The following is a 15,790-nucleotide window of genomic DNA, read 5'->3' as shown; positions in this document are numbered from 1 at the left end:
CTTACTCTGCATATGAAGCGATGAAAAAGGTCAACTAAACTGAGAGTGGACGCGAAAACCGGTTTTAAGAGCACCTACCACCTCGGAAAAATGGTCCCTTTTTAGTAAATTCACCAGCGATCAGAATTAAGTGACTAAATTTACCGATCATATTTCGTTTTTTTTCGAATCCGTAAACATGGCTGAAATACCTAAAATTTGTGTCGAGATTGATAATGAGGAACCATTGCTCTAGTCTATACTATAAACTGTATGTAATGCATATCGTCAGTAAAATCGATGCAACTTGGTTTGAAATGATTTCTGACTAAATGCTATATATTCACTCCACGCACGGATATCGGCCTCCATTCAGCATAGCAAGCCGTAAATATGCGAATAGGCGACGCAAGTACCAACACTTCACCACAGTTTAAGATTGGTTTTGTCATGACACAATGGCATCATCATTACGCTATAATATTAATTATGGCCACCGGGTCACAAATAAATAACGCAGTGAATTTTTTTTATAACTATTTATGTGCGGAATCAACAGGCGCATATTTTAGTGTATTTTAAGCCTTCTCTTGTACCACACTGATATATAACACGAATGTATGAGGCCACGATAACTTACAGACATCCTTTTGGCAGACCTTACAATAACATATAATATTCGGACTACGCCCGTTGCCTATTCCTGCTTTAAAATTCACCAGGTGTCTATGCTCTGACATTAACCGATAAACGAGGCCACATCACGCAAACTACTTTCCACCCGCGTATGTGTGATCGACACCGAGGTCTAGCATTTCAAAATCTGTGTAACGTAACGAAATGCGGGATGCATATAGCAGCACAGTTTCCGCTGGTGCGTTTTTTCGTGTTACGACACTATGCGATGTCTCCTTTATATCCGGTATTTTCATCCGAATAGAATAAACGTTGATGTGATTAGCCAACGTCGATCTGTATATAATTGCCTCATTGCAATGCGGTTAAAACATCCATTTAGCCCATTGGAGTGAAAAATAGGGAACGCGGGTCGCAGCCGGTCGCAAGACGATTTCATTCGCCTGAGAAGCAATTCTGAGTAGATGGAGAAAATGCTTGTATTATCCAGCATGTTTCAAACAAATGTTTCGACTTTTAGTAAGTAAGAAATATTTCAAATAAATAATTAAATAACAAACGTCGAATTTTGTTCATAGGCCGCTTTAGTACCACCCACAGCGGTGCGATGGTTCCACTCTAGCCGCCATTAAGAACCAAGTCGCTGACATTAGCACCCAATTCCAGAAAGGCAAAAGTGCACTCTAAGTTCAGAGGTTTATGAAAAATGGCCCGGAAAGTAATTATTCACAGAAGCGAAAACGTATATGCGAAACCGTTATGATCAGTCAACATCGGAGATTAGTAATATTGTAACATTACCGTACCGTGTTAAATTTGATTTCAGATGGATTTGGTTAAGCTACTTTTACGATTTGCGAGTTCTTCAAAAATAATCCGAATCTGGTCAAAAGAAGTCAAAATGATTCAGACAACGACCATCCAATATCAGCAATGTATGGTGATGGCAGAGAATTGGGAAATATTCAGTTCAGCCATGAGTATGAGTATAATGAAAGTTTATGACGTAGAGGTTGGTAACTGCAAAATTACCTGAAAGATTGGGGAAGCGTTGGAATTGAGTTCGAATACCACTTGACGCAAGTGGGTCGGAGGCATATCTGGACTCCCCACTGCTTACCTAACTACATGAGCAGCGTCATGTAATCAAGCCCAGACGGCTAAGTAAAGCCGATGAGGCTCGAAAATCGGCACCACTGACGAGGACGTATGGAAACAAGCAAGAGAAGAACGATGGTGAACGAATGGGTGACAGGAACTCAGAAAAAGCTTATCAAAAAGCAAAGAGACCCTTGAACTTTAAAGCATTTATGTTGTGGTGCAAACAGACGATCATCATCATCATCATTGGTTTATTAGCAATTTTATCAGTTCAATACACCACAAAATGCGATACAATGAAAAGACAGGAAGATGTCGAAGCGACTTGGAGTAGTCTATGGAATCAGACACCCATCTTGACCTAGGCGATGTAAAGAGGAGGCATGCACACTGAATGAAAGTAAAGAAGATAGTATTTCTACCTTTTCAGAGTACTATGTAATATTGCATACTTGCCGGAGTGTTATATTTTTTAAAGTAGTTTTAGGACATGTTTGCGGCACTTTTGTGATGTGTGTAATAATAGATATCAAGTGTCCCTATTCTAGCAAATCAAGATCATTAATAGACTTGAGCGTTAGAAGAAAGTCTTCATTTTGAAATGAGTCGGTGATAGTATAGTACTTGCCCAGCATCACAAGTAGCCTACTTTGACAAGTGCAGGGCAGCTTGTGCATTGCATACTCAAAACTTATGCCATTTATTCGTTTTGGACCCGACGATTCCCTCAAGATTCTGAATAGAAGAACTACCTAATTCTGATATAATAATATTTCAACAACAATACTTTCTTAATCTTGCATAATCTCGCTTGATTTTACAAAATTCCAAGAGTGCTGACGAAATCAATAACTGCATGGCCAATAAATTCGACAAATTCACAACTTGAGAATGTATTTCCTTTGTACCGAGAATGAAACAAATAGAATGTAGGTATTGGTCACAGATTAGGTATTCCTGATTAATGTTGCCAACTTGCCATAAACGGATGCAGTTTTGACTTAAGCTATACACTGCTACTGTGGAGGTAGTCTTAAACTGACGACTCACTTAAATACACAGAGTTGGCTTGAAAATGGGCAGCCATAAGCAATACAATTGATAGGACTGTGTTGGTATATCGAAATTGACGAGAATAACAGCAAGCAGTGTAACTGTGAGTACTCCATGGCAATCTGTAGTTACTGCGTTTCTGCATCGCGTCAACGTAAGTATCTTCCATTGACAAGCCAAGATCCTGAACGGCGTTTGTGTAAATTTAGGGTGCTCTGGCCCTGAGAACGACGGTAAGGGATACCAGTGTTGTCGGGTCCGTATGGTTACGAGGCTGGTCTCACACAAATGACCTACTGGTGGCATTGATGTACCATATGTCGACAACAATGTCAGTTCCTTCCCAGCGTTTTGGGTGGATTTCTACCAAGTTCAGGAAGGATATGTGGTCCCGACTTTTAAGGCCGGTAGCGTCTTTAAGTGTTCGCTCCACCTCCCTACGGTGATGTCATTCCATAGACAGTTGAGCTGCATTTTCTCACAGTTCAAGGGGTAAATAGCGTGCGTGTGCTTCTCGTTCTTGCGATAAAGGAGATGGTGTCTTCTGGAGAGCAGTTTTTGGCAGAGATACCAATCGCATCATACAAGATGCCGGGATCAGAGATGCCTCGGATATGGTTTACATATAGCGCACAGTGCAACTTCACTAGCACAGCAATCAGGTACAGATTAGTGAGGCTAGCATCAATGTTTGCATTGATTTGTTAAACATCTAAAAGTATCTATAAAGAGAATAAAATGGTTATGAATTAGCCTACCCTCTGATTTTTGTTCAAGAAATTAGTGTAAATTTTGTATAGGGCAATGCAAAAGCTACTGAATGTAGAAAATTTTTAAATTTGGCTAAACTAGGCCAATTTGCTATACATTTTTTTTTGAAAACTCAACCATTTCATGGCATAGCCAGTATAATTTTATAAAACTATTTTATTTTTTCAATAAATTCATTTTTTTTGAAGAATCTGATAGCTTCACTTCTGCAAGTTGGAATTGAGCCAAATCTAGTGTGCAACCTTTTTTCAAGCCAACCTAACAATTTGGTTCACGAGACAGTGAAATTTGGAAAAAAAGTTGTTTTTGAACAACACTGATGTATAGAAACTTGACCAAAATTTAGAAAAAACATTGGCAACAGTGCCAGTACTAAATTATACGAAGTAGTGTCATGAGTAACAGCAAGACCTGGTCTTCCATTAAAAGAATATTTACATTCCAGTTAGAATGATACCAAATTGTAAATCGCTGCATCATCACAAAAACCAAATCGAAAGTACGGTACTCTTGTCCGCAGTCTTCTCAGCACTATCCTTGAAACAATCAATAACTTCCTTCTGATTGGCATGGTTAAACTTAAATTTGGCTGACCGAAATTCTTGATCATCTTTTTCGATAAATGGCACAGATATCTTAATAGCTAACCGATGCCTGCAGTTGATGCATCTATTCTTAGGCCAATTTTACTATATGAACACTTTAATAAAAATCTAATAATTGTGGGTTATCTTAAATCATTTGTTATTGAAGCTGACTCGATTACGCTGTCTTGGGGCACACAAAATACCGGTGTGACATTTGACACCACCAAACAAACAAGTCAACATAGATCAAATGTTAATTATATTTATCATTCCCACTATAGTTTTATTAATTTCAGTCACTTTCCTGTCGTTTTCTGGCAATTCAGAAGTCGATGGAAAGACTACGAATTGTTTTCTCATCCATTATAACAAATTGGCACGTTATACCCTGGCATTTTGCGCGGCTGCAAAACAACATAAACCTACCTAGTTAGTGTCTAAAAGTCCTGAAACTAGCTAATAAGTCATAGAAGATAACATAAAACCCAGAACTGTACTTCAAACAACCTCACTGAGACAGAAAATACGATTTGAAAACAGACCAATATCGCAAATTAGCACAGGGAGCGGCTATCTAATATAGTTGTTTGGCCCCAGCGAACCACAAGTCACGTGACTTTCGAGCCCAATAGCAATAGCATATTCAGTACCTTTTTCTGTTGGAGTTCTCTTGCGTCCTTCTTGGACGTCTGCTTCAGACACTTCCTGGTTACTTGTTCCCGCTAATTCACTAGACTGACTAGAGGGAATTGCATCTTCAGGTTCCTGACGGGCAGGAGCCTCTGTAATTGGATCATCACTATCAAGCATTTTGATTCCTTCCTTACGACTCAATAATGATGTCTTGAATATTTACAGTATAACTCCACCTTCCTTCGGAGTGCAAAACCTTCACCAAGCTTGGGCTGACTTGAAAATGTCCTCTATTGTTGTGAATTGTTCACTAACAATATCTTGTTCACTATAGATTGTTCAGTAAATTGTTCCCTAAATTGTTCACTATTACGGCTTTTCAAGATCAACTCGAATTACATAGCAAGGCTCCCGGTAGTCAACGCGTACCACAACCAAATCCACACTTGTATATCATTCAATATATTCGTTGACTAAAGCCAAGGCGCATGAATCTTCTTTTTGCAGTGGAAATACGGAAGTGATACGGTGAACTAAAAGTTACACAAAAACAGAATCAATACTAGCCTACTGCGTCCTATCTAACAATGCAAATCTTCAAATCTTACCAATTTATTCCGGCAACAATCCTACACTAACATCATTGATCTTAATTACTAATTATGCCTGTAGAAAGGTAAACAATTACTAAATATGACAATTAAATATGAACAACAGGAGACCAAGAGCACGGCTTACATCAGGATCACACGCATGGCTTGGTACTTCTAAACAAAGATGGTACGCTATCGTTACAATTACATACATATTACCAGATAACTCAGGCACCGTGAGATTAAAATTAAAGCCTTTGCGGTCCATGCTTTAATAACCCTTGGAGGGGTGAAAATTTGCGTTACAGTAACTTCCAAATACGAGTCTGTAATGATGGTATTTACTACTATCCGCGTGCCTCGCACTAATCGAACAGTTATTACCAAAGTGTGATGATTGTTTAGCGAAAAAGAGCAGATAGTCAATTTGACGTCATTTTTTCAGCCACGATAAGACGGGCTGATATGCTGTATGTCTGCCACTACACAAGCTTCCAAACCGGGCTTTTGGTTACGTAATAAATATAGTGCGAAAATATTAATTCACTGCGGTTTGTGAGAGCTACGATTAGTGGTGCGTCGTAAGTTATACAAGTTTTTACAATTGCGTCGCAACAACAAAAGTTACACTGCTCATGGATTTCCCATCAGGTTTATTTGAATCATTCCAGGTCAGAAAAATTAACAATTTATTTATTCACGATTTTCATTCGCACTCATCCAGGATTTTCATTCGCACCACCTTCGTCATTCGCACTGCAATCATTTTCATTCGCACAAGTGAGACCGTCACACAGATGGAAAAGCACTGCACTAGCAGATTTTCAATGTATGTATGCTCATTACTAGGGCGATTTTTTTAACCTAAAAAACGGAAGATTTTGACCTGAAAAATCCAAATTTCGACTTTTTTTTACCTAAAAAAACTGAATTTTGACCAAATTTTGACCTCACGTATGCAAATTAGGTGTTTTCGCACATAATGTTAAAATTATACTACTAATATTCATTTCTGGTTGAAACTGTCTGTCCTTACGAAGTAGTTTGGCCTGAAAAAACGTTTTTGGCTCAAAAACCGACAAAATTTTACATGAAAAAACTAATATTTTACCGAAATCTGGCCCGATGAAGAATTCCAGTAGTTACATCACGTACTATGACAGAAATAATTAAATCAAATTGTAGTACAACGGAAGATACTTTCCTACATTCTCGGGTAGAAAGTGTCTGTCCTTACTAAGTAGCTTGCCAAGAATGGAGAAAGAACGTTCAACAGAAGGTGTTGTTGGCTGGCAACATTGAAGTTGTGCGTACACTGCTGGTGACGAACCGTGTTGCTTCATTCTGACAACGTCGTCTATATAACAATTTGTCATCGTGCGCTTCTTGATATAAGAACCATGCAATGCCCACGCAGTCTTGCCTCAGTTGGGATATTGCGGTACGTTGAGCATAGCACCATTTGCTTCATTTGAATTTTTTAATATGATTCACGATGAGCAGACAATGGACCCATCTACAACGGTAGGCCTATAAAGTAGGCTATAAACTGTAAAATGCTAAATGATAAGTGCACCGAAAGTGAAAAATCTACGGTACAAACGAAATGCAGGTTGCAAAAAAGTTTTAATTTCGTAAACAATTTTGACATTTTTTGACCTAACGCTACAATTTTGACCTAATTTTGACTTTTTTTGACATGTCAAAAAAAAATCGCCCTACTCATTAGGTATTGTATCTTTTGACACAGCTTGATTCTCTTACACTCGACGTAGTTTAGTAGCATGTTTCTAACTTTCTGTAATTGTTACTGCTGTCCGGCTCAACGAAATCAGTTGGGGGTTGAAATTGTAACTCAAATGACCTCCACCTCATAGCCCACCTGGCTGCACCAAACTTTTCGTTCCTTATTTGTTTGTTTGTGGTATTCGGGGCGTTTGTCGACTACTATGGTCATTTACACCGGGCCCATATTGTTCATTATTTTCCGTAACTGCCGACTTATAGCACGGCCCACCTCTAGGCTTTTCGTAAGACACCGCTTACGCGGATGAGGTGGCGAGGAGGAGCCTAGGTAAACCTCCAACACTTAGGTATCGGAATTTTGAAGTCGAGCGTTCCTTGTTGACACGGAGAAGTACAGTGGTGCATGCGCAGCAGCTAAGAAGGTTGCAAGCATGTTTGGTACAACTTGTTGTGAATAATTCTTTTCTGACATGCACTTCATCAAAAACAATAACAGAACACGCCTCACTGATGCACATCTGGAAGACTCGCTGACAGTTGCAGTGTCAAGTTACATATCGTAGCACAGCGTACTAGTTGATAGCATGCAATGCCACGCTTCCCCAGTGGCGTAACAGCCACTAGGCGGTTATGGCTCTGCGCCGGGGGCGGCAAATGTGGCTGCACAGTGCAAAGTGCAGGGCTGTAACCAAGTCACAAGGCTCCTAGTCACAAGTTAATCTCACTTTTTATCGTTCTGACTCGAGTCAAGTCGAGTCATTTTCAATTCACCACCGAGTCAAGTCCGAGTCCAAGTCATTGTGCTGACTGCTCAATTTCCAGTGAAAATCTTGTTAAACCCACTTTTTATAACTCTGTTTGGTGATATCGAATGGTTCGCATTTATATTATCCTAATTTTCCTCAATTTTAGCAGTTCCCGGTCGCATTTTCAAGTACCAGTACCAATATACGGAATCTCAATAGTGTGGTTTCTTTACTGTTCTTCGAAATTACAATGGAACGGCGGTCTTGGCCGCCTGAGTCTCGAGTCATATGACTTGGTTCGAGTCATGTGCAATGCCTCGAGTCAAAGTCGAGTCAATACACTGATTGACTGGAGTCGATTCGAGTCATTTTCGCATTTTGAGAGAATGACTAGAGTCAAGTCGAGTCATCAGAAAATCATGACTCGAGTCCTTACAACCCTGGCATAGTGTACACAACCGGTTAAAAGCAGCGTATAATTGGTAGTCCTATCGCTGGCAACCCGAGAGTTCAAATTTAATCAATTGGTCTCTATCGAAAGCTAGTGTCGCAGTGATTCCGAAAACACGAATTAAAATGTGAGCATGGCAATGGAAGCACTCCGAAATAGCCGTCAAGACCGATTGTTCCAAACAATCGGAGCGCCGGAACAAGATGACCAATTGACAATGATAATGGAAATTGTATCGAGTGGTTATTCGGAACAATGCCGACTTTCAGACTTTGACGGCTATTTCGGGGTGGTTCGGCTGTCCTGACCAGCTTTTAAATTGTGTTTCCGGAATCAGGGCGCCAAAAATAGCTTTCGATTAAGATCAGTATTATTAAATTGGAGTTAGCTGCGGAATTGACAGATTTGCGAGGCTGGTGCGGAGCAGTGATACCACGTTTGATCTTAATGCAACAGCGTTTGATGTTTCACAGTGGTTGGTTAAATCACATCTACTTCATTCGACACCATATTTATGCTCGCGTCTGAAACTTAGTCTGAACATTGGTGTTTCAATTGCGAGCTGTGAGAGGAGCTTCTCAAAGCTCAAACTGATAAAGTCTTATTTACGTTCTACCATGAATGATGATCGACTATCAGCTCCATCCCTTCTTTCTATAGAAAGGGACTATTCGCTCAAAAACTTCATTTTGAGGATATTGTCGCTGATTTCGCTTCGGCGAAAGCCCGAAAGGTTCAGTTATAAAGGCAGCTACTGATTTTATACGCCTGATACAGGCGGCCAACCTTTTCGGCTAAAGGACCACATGAGATTTGCGAATCATTGCGCGGGCGACTTGGATGTTGAATGTTGATGACCTTTCTTCAGTCGAGCGAGCTGGATTATACGTAACGATGAAAACAAGACTGATACTACTATGCATCAAAATGGATAACTATGTCATGAAAAGGTAGCGTGTATATATTTCACTCATGAACTAACCGCGCAATGCGCTAACATTTTTCAAAGTTAATTAATGAGTTCTGCCAATGCCACTCGCATATATTGCGGGTCGTCTCTGTATGCCGCTGGGCTCATTCGACAACGACAGGGTTATTCGGCGCTTATAGACATATAAATATTGAAGATTCCGGAGTGGATGCGTCTATCATTTTGTGCAAAGGTTTCATCGCCTATACCATCTTTCTGCAGGTACAGATGCGAAGTCGGATGTTGGACGACACGTTTTCTCGTAATTGATAGTATTGCCAGACTCAGTTCGGTAAATTTTCAGGAGGGGGTACTTAAAGCGAGAAATTGAGACTCAATAAATCGCGCTAAGTGCTGAAAAAATATCAACCCAAATAAATCTACCACGAGATATTCTATTTCATGGTCATATACGAATATCTACGAAAAATGTTGCAGGACTCTGGCTACGCCAATGCGTCGGAACTGATGAATAAGTCACCAACAACCCAAATTTCCCGGTCAAGCTAATCAAATTGTAGGTTGGCCTTGCAAATTCACAATAAAGTACATATTTTGTTGCGTCGATATTAAACGATATATCTAAACGTAGTATATTACATGGAATATTTATTTTTTGATATTACAGCTAATTTCGGGAACTATCTCGCGAGCCACTCAAAATCTTCTCGCGGGCGATGGGTTGGCCGCCCCTGGCCTAATAATACATTCGTTCGCTATTTCTTGTCTTTATTATTTTTGGCATTATAAACGCTGAGACGGTGAGGCTTCTTTGTCAAGCAATATGGAACTTATGAAACGCGGCATATTATTTGTAATTATTTTTATTGAAATGATTGCTTGGACATGAAACTATGTGTCGAAATTTGCTGCGATCTATTTAAGGGGGCGTCATTTTCAACGTAAGCCATGGGCGGCAGCACATGCTGCTACGTCACTGGGCTTCCCACGGACTGATATAGATAATAATATAATAATAGATAATATCGTTGGGTTATATTTTTCATCTGAACAAGTCACACACAACGTACAATGCGATAAGACACAATGCGATGTCATGAACAGATAGGAGGATGTCGAACGACACGCATCGGTAGCGATCCTTTACTCTAACATCCAGGCCTAGAGTGCCCGATGTCACAGTTCTTTTCGATGTTGATCTTTTTTGAAGCCGCGGCCCTATCTACTAGTTCTTTCCATTCGTTGTGAGTGCATTCTTTCGTCGGGTCATTTACTGGGCTTTTTTGTCGCCGTAAGAACGGCAACGGCGGGGGAAGAGGAGCCCAAATAAACCTCCGACGGGAATCGAATCCGGTCCGTCAGATTGGTGGGCGCTTATCGTGACCACTACACTTTCTCCCCCGCTTAACATGATGGCCAGTCATTTACTCATCATTTTAGTAGTTTTTCTCTGTTTTTCGGACCCATATCTTCGTGAATTTGATCGACGTCTTTTGTGGTTCGTTTGGTTTTCCATCGTTTTCCACAGTTAATATGGCCATCAATCAATCAGTCCAAAGTGTGACATGATTTACATGTATTTAAAAATTTGAGTTGACCATTGTTGCATAATTTATACAAACATGGTGCGAAGTAATTCATTATTTCTTGAAAAATAATTGTGGCTGGCTAGTTGAATTAAGATGCTTTGATTTTACAAGAAAGTCTTAGAAGTCTTCCCACAATGCGATTCCTGCTCAGTGCTATGAATATAAAAGTGGAAATTTAGTCTCATACGGGCAGACGACTGGAGTGAAAGGTAGCCCGCCGCTTCAACCAGTACCTAAGAAGTAGATCTTGGTTGTAAAAAGGTTGGTGACCCCTGCACTAAACAGTACATCAAATGTAGCTGATAGATAGCGGCAAATAGCGTATACAGGCTGAGGGGAGTATTTGGGGGTGAAGCTCCCTCATAAGTTAGGTTTATCACCATATGGGGCCTAAGACCAACGTTCTGGGGGGACCTGACGATGTGCTGTTACGGTCCCGAGTACACGTTTGGGCGAAGGTGCTTACCTTGTTTTTAGTTATCAGCTCGCCAAATTAAGAGGTGGGGTCGCGACCATAAAAAATATTGGAGCCTCTGATCTGGAAAATAGAGTTCAGTGAACCATCGGAATTTGGCGACGCGTTTGTTTTAAACCAGATCCGTTTTAATAGTAAGAGCGTTTTATGAAATATTTCACAAATCTGTGAACTATAGTGTTACCAAACAATTTCTTCACCAATATGTCTGTCAAGGTCTCTTATAACATGTGTTAAAATGTTGAAGTTCAACTCTTGTGGGAAACCCAGAAAAAAAGCTGTTCAATTTGACAATTTTGAAAAAATAAAATAAAATAAAAAATTGAAAAAAAATCTTTATCGGCTATAGGTAACTAAGGATGGGTTTATTATTGGTTTTTCATGATTCTCAATTGATTGGTACTACAGAGTGTTTTGTGGAAATTTATGTAAAAGTAATGGCACTGATGGCATAGTTATACCGTCATAAGTACACTGTTCCGTAATTCGATACCGAACGATTCAACAAATTCTGTATAGGGTAATACTGGATAAAACACACATATATAGGCTTAAAACCAGTACAGTAATTCCTCAAATACAGTACTAAGCCATGCAGCAAGGTAAGGTGGACGCAATTGTACCGAAGTAAAAAAGCTAATATGAACCTAGAACCTTGCCTTGTGTGAGTTCATCGTCGATTGTTAATGAATGCATCGTCGCTGTTTCACCATAATTTCTGATCTTTGGCTCATGGATCAGATTGGATCAGCCTCTCGTCTATCCAGGCGAGCGGCGGTCTGGGTTATTAAAGCCAACGATCCCGAGGTTGAACATTCCAACTGGAATAGCTGTATGAAGAGAATCAATGCTAATGATGCAAAACAGTGCACCCAGATCGAGCTCCTTCCAGTTGTTGAAGGATACCCGGATGACCTCAAAACCTTCTTCACCACTCTTAAAGAGTGCACACAGCGCGTTGGGGTCGCTGTAGTGACTGTCGATCTTCCGATTCGGCTGAAGGCTATATATATAATGAAGTAGACAAATTTACCAGTCATTCCAAGGTTGGGTGGTTTTCACCTATTGAAATCTTATCTGGGATCAATTGGTAACAACATGGAATGTTCTCGGCTACTACTATATGGGATACAGTTGGTCTATGCTGGAAGCACAATAGGTGCCACATCATGGATGGAGGATGTTTTGACAGGGAAATCCGCGCTCACCTCCTCATCGATGCAGCTATCTATCAACATATGATAGAAATTGGCCTAACTGAGGATTAGCGTGGTGACATGAAGTCATTCATGGAAAAGGTGGCTGATGGAGAAATGGGAGCCAGACACTGTGACCCAGTTGTGCGAGTATTTTGGCGAATGTTTCAAGAAACGTTCAATCGATTCGCAAAAAGATGAAGAACACCTGCACTCTGGGTAGAGTACCACTACATGGTAGATGTGCCTAAGTTTTTTATCGGAACCGAGTGACTCGCTGACCATAATGGGAGTCTGTCCGGCATTGTTACCAAGATGCTTCACACCTGCAGGCCAACATCATTAGTTCTCAAAGTCTTTTCGACACGCCCCTTGATGATAGTAAAAAAATTCGCCCCTCCCCCCTCTTATCGTCATATGAAAAAATATGAAAAAGAGCAACCAGTATGTTTCCAATCCCAACGCATTGTTTGGTGGCATGGAAGGTATTATGGCTGTTGAGACACTTTTCAAATATGGAGTTCCAGTTTAATACTTTAAATAATTTATTTGTTTGTTTTCGTGGTATTCGTGGTGTTTGTTGACTACTATGATCATTTACAACGTTCTTCATTGGTCATTTACAACGTTCTTCATTTTTATTCCGTAACTGTCGACTTATAGCACGGCCCACTTCTAGGCTTTCTGTAAGACACCGCTTACGCCAGTGGTTCCCAACGGGGGAGGAATTCCCCCCTTGGGGGGAATTTTGCAATTTTTAGGGAGGAATTCCACTTTAGAATTGTAACGGATTTCCCAAATTGTTCATGTCCGAACTGTCATGTAGTCAACCAGTTATGTTCGAACGTATGCTCCTTATGCCTGTTTTTCGTTTGCTGAAAGTATGTTCAAATGCTATTTGAAATCTCTTTTTCACATACAAATCCCCCCCCCCCTTTTTAAACTAGTTCAGATTTTCTGCAATTTTGTAGGCCAGCGACGGCCTCTCAATCAAATGTATCCTAAAGCGAGCAAATGTCGTGCCGAATCTATCACAACAAGGCCTCTAGTGAAAATATATATTTTATATTTTCAAGTCAACATTTTCAGACAGTGACAAAATATTCCAACGTCATCGATTCAAGTCAAAGAGATCGCTAGCCTAGCTTTATTTTTAGTGAACAGCAACCTGATCGAAAAAAGACATGTTAAACTCTGTGCAATGTTGCCGAAACGTAATGGATGTCCTAAATTTCAATCAGCTCCAGCAGGGAATCTGATCACGTGTACGTTAAGTATCAATGCTGTAACCAAGTCCCGAGGCTCCGAGTCACAAATCAATCTCACTTTCATAATTTTGACTCGAGTCAATTCGAATCACTTTCAATTCACCATTGAGTCAAGTCCGAGTCCAAGTCACCGAGCACAGGGTAGAGTCTGAGTCATGGTAATATGACTCGAGTCCGAGTCCAAGTCACACTCAAGTCAACACTGTTTGGTGATATTGAATGATTTGGATTTGTGATATACTAATTTTCCTCACTTTGAGCAGTTTCTTGTCGCATTGTCAAGTACCAAGATCACTAGACGAAATTCCGATAGGGTGGTCACTTTACTGTTCTTCGAAATTACAATGAAATGTCGGTCTTGGCTGTTTTATAGTCTCGAGTCATATGGCTTGGTTCGAGTCATGCACAATGACTCGAGTCCAAGTCGAGTCAATACCCAGATTGTCTCGAGTCGAGTCAAGTCGAGTCATCAGAAAATGGTGACTCGAGTCAGACTCGAGTCTGGTCAACGCTGCCGTATGTGAAAGTACCAATCTTATTGGCCAAATGCATACGCAAGCTTGAGCAAAAAAATCGCGAGACCAGTAAACTTATGAATACTGATTTTCACAGCAGTTGCATTAGCGATTGGTGCATGGTAAGCCGAAACACACAAATGGAAGTGTGGGGGTCTGTCGAGTCAAGCCTTCCAGAATTTGTTTGATTGGGACCAAGACCATTGTTTCTGGAGGTCTGCGAAGTGTTATTACAGCACTGCTAGAAACAAACACTCGGTAGAGCCCGTCTTATTCTCTCAGTCAACAGTTGTTTGCGCGGTAAAAATGATCTTTTTTAATCATTGGGCAGATTTATCCTAAGGGGGGAATTTTGGCTTAAATTTCGGCCAAGGGAGGCACGAGATGAAAAAGGTTGGGAACCACTGGCTTACGCGGATGAGGTGGCGAGTAGGAGCTTAGATAACCTCCAACACTTAGGTATACGAATTCTGAAGATGACCTCGAACCCGCAACCCATTGGTGTTGCAGCCGCGGATTATACCACTGCGCTATCCCGCCACCAAATAATTGACTAAACATTACCATGTGTTTGTGCAATGATAACATGTAGCACATATATATTTTAGCGATTTTTGTGCCTAAACCCTTCTATTGCACTTGAGCTTATCTCGAACGGACTTGACCACAACTTAAATCAAAAACCAATGGCAGCTACACGCGTTTACCAGCTACACGCATTTACCAGCTACACTTCATTCAGGGACAATGGGACATCTTCTTATTAGTGCAAGGTTTGGTATCACTCAAGATCTAGCATCAGTGTTTGGATCAGTGGCGGCTCGTGACAATATCGGGTGGTGGGGCAAAAGGACTGCAAGCGACTTTTTATTAAGATGACGTCACAATGGAGTTTTCCAACGTAAACAAGTAACTTAGTGGTACGAACTACGGTAACACGAACTTCCCGGCAACAGTGATTTAACGTATGTGCCGCGAGAGGTCTGCCGGTGAGCTGTGACTTGAAGTGTGGTAACTGCGTAAACGGCGTACGGAACAAAGATTTCACACGGCTCATGTTCGCACTATACCTGACTTGACTAATTATCTGCAGAAATGGAAATGACTATAACTCGAGAGATTGCGTAAGCCTAGCTGGAAAGGTCAACGAGTTCGGACACATACGCAATTGTTATCTCATAGATTGGACAATGTCATATTGAATCCAAAACATAATTCTGAAGAACTACGGATAGCAGCCTCGGAAATTCGGTCCCGATACAGCATAGGAGATGTTTTGGCCTTGGTGCTGGAGACTGTCACACGACACATACGGCTTACGGTCTATATGTCTGCTGCAAAATCGCCTTTAGAAAATATATTACCGAATAAATACGTGGATGAAAGCCGAAAACTTGGTACACTGTTACATGAAATCAACGAGAAGTAGCCTCATGACCGTTTTCGGTATGGTACACTGTCAAAATTAATACAAACAGACCAACACCGAATTTTGCGTAAAATTTACTGAGGAATAGGCT

The 15,790-nt window shown here is 40.6% G+C and overlaps 1 long non-coding RNA gene across 1 annotated transcript; it reads right to left on the bottom strand.

The window, feature by feature from the left end:
- Positions 1-2,593: 2,593 nt before the first annotated feature.
- Positions 2,594-6,122, bottom strand: LOC145436336 (uncharacterized). Its single transcript, XR_013914271.1, has 3 exons — positions 5,369-6,122; positions 3,409-5,293; positions 2,594-3,376 (listed from the first exon to the last, which is right to left on the bottom strand). It is a non-coding gene; the product is annotated as an uncharacterized LOC145436336 (long non-coding RNA).
- Between the last annotated feature and the right edge of the window lie 9,668 nt (positions 6,123-15,790).

This window comes from Botryllus schlosseri, chromosome 1 (assembly GCF_051294905.1).
Source record: "Botryllus schlosseri isolate E-star chromosome 1, Bs_hap1, whole genome shotgun sequence".
Classification (NCBI taxonomy): domain Eukaryota; kingdom Metazoa; phylum Chordata; class Ascidiacea; order Stolidobranchia; family Styelidae; genus Botryllus; species Botryllus schlosseri.
Note: the sequence above shows the minus strand (reverse complement) of the source record. Positions and strands in the feature narration are given on the sequence as shown.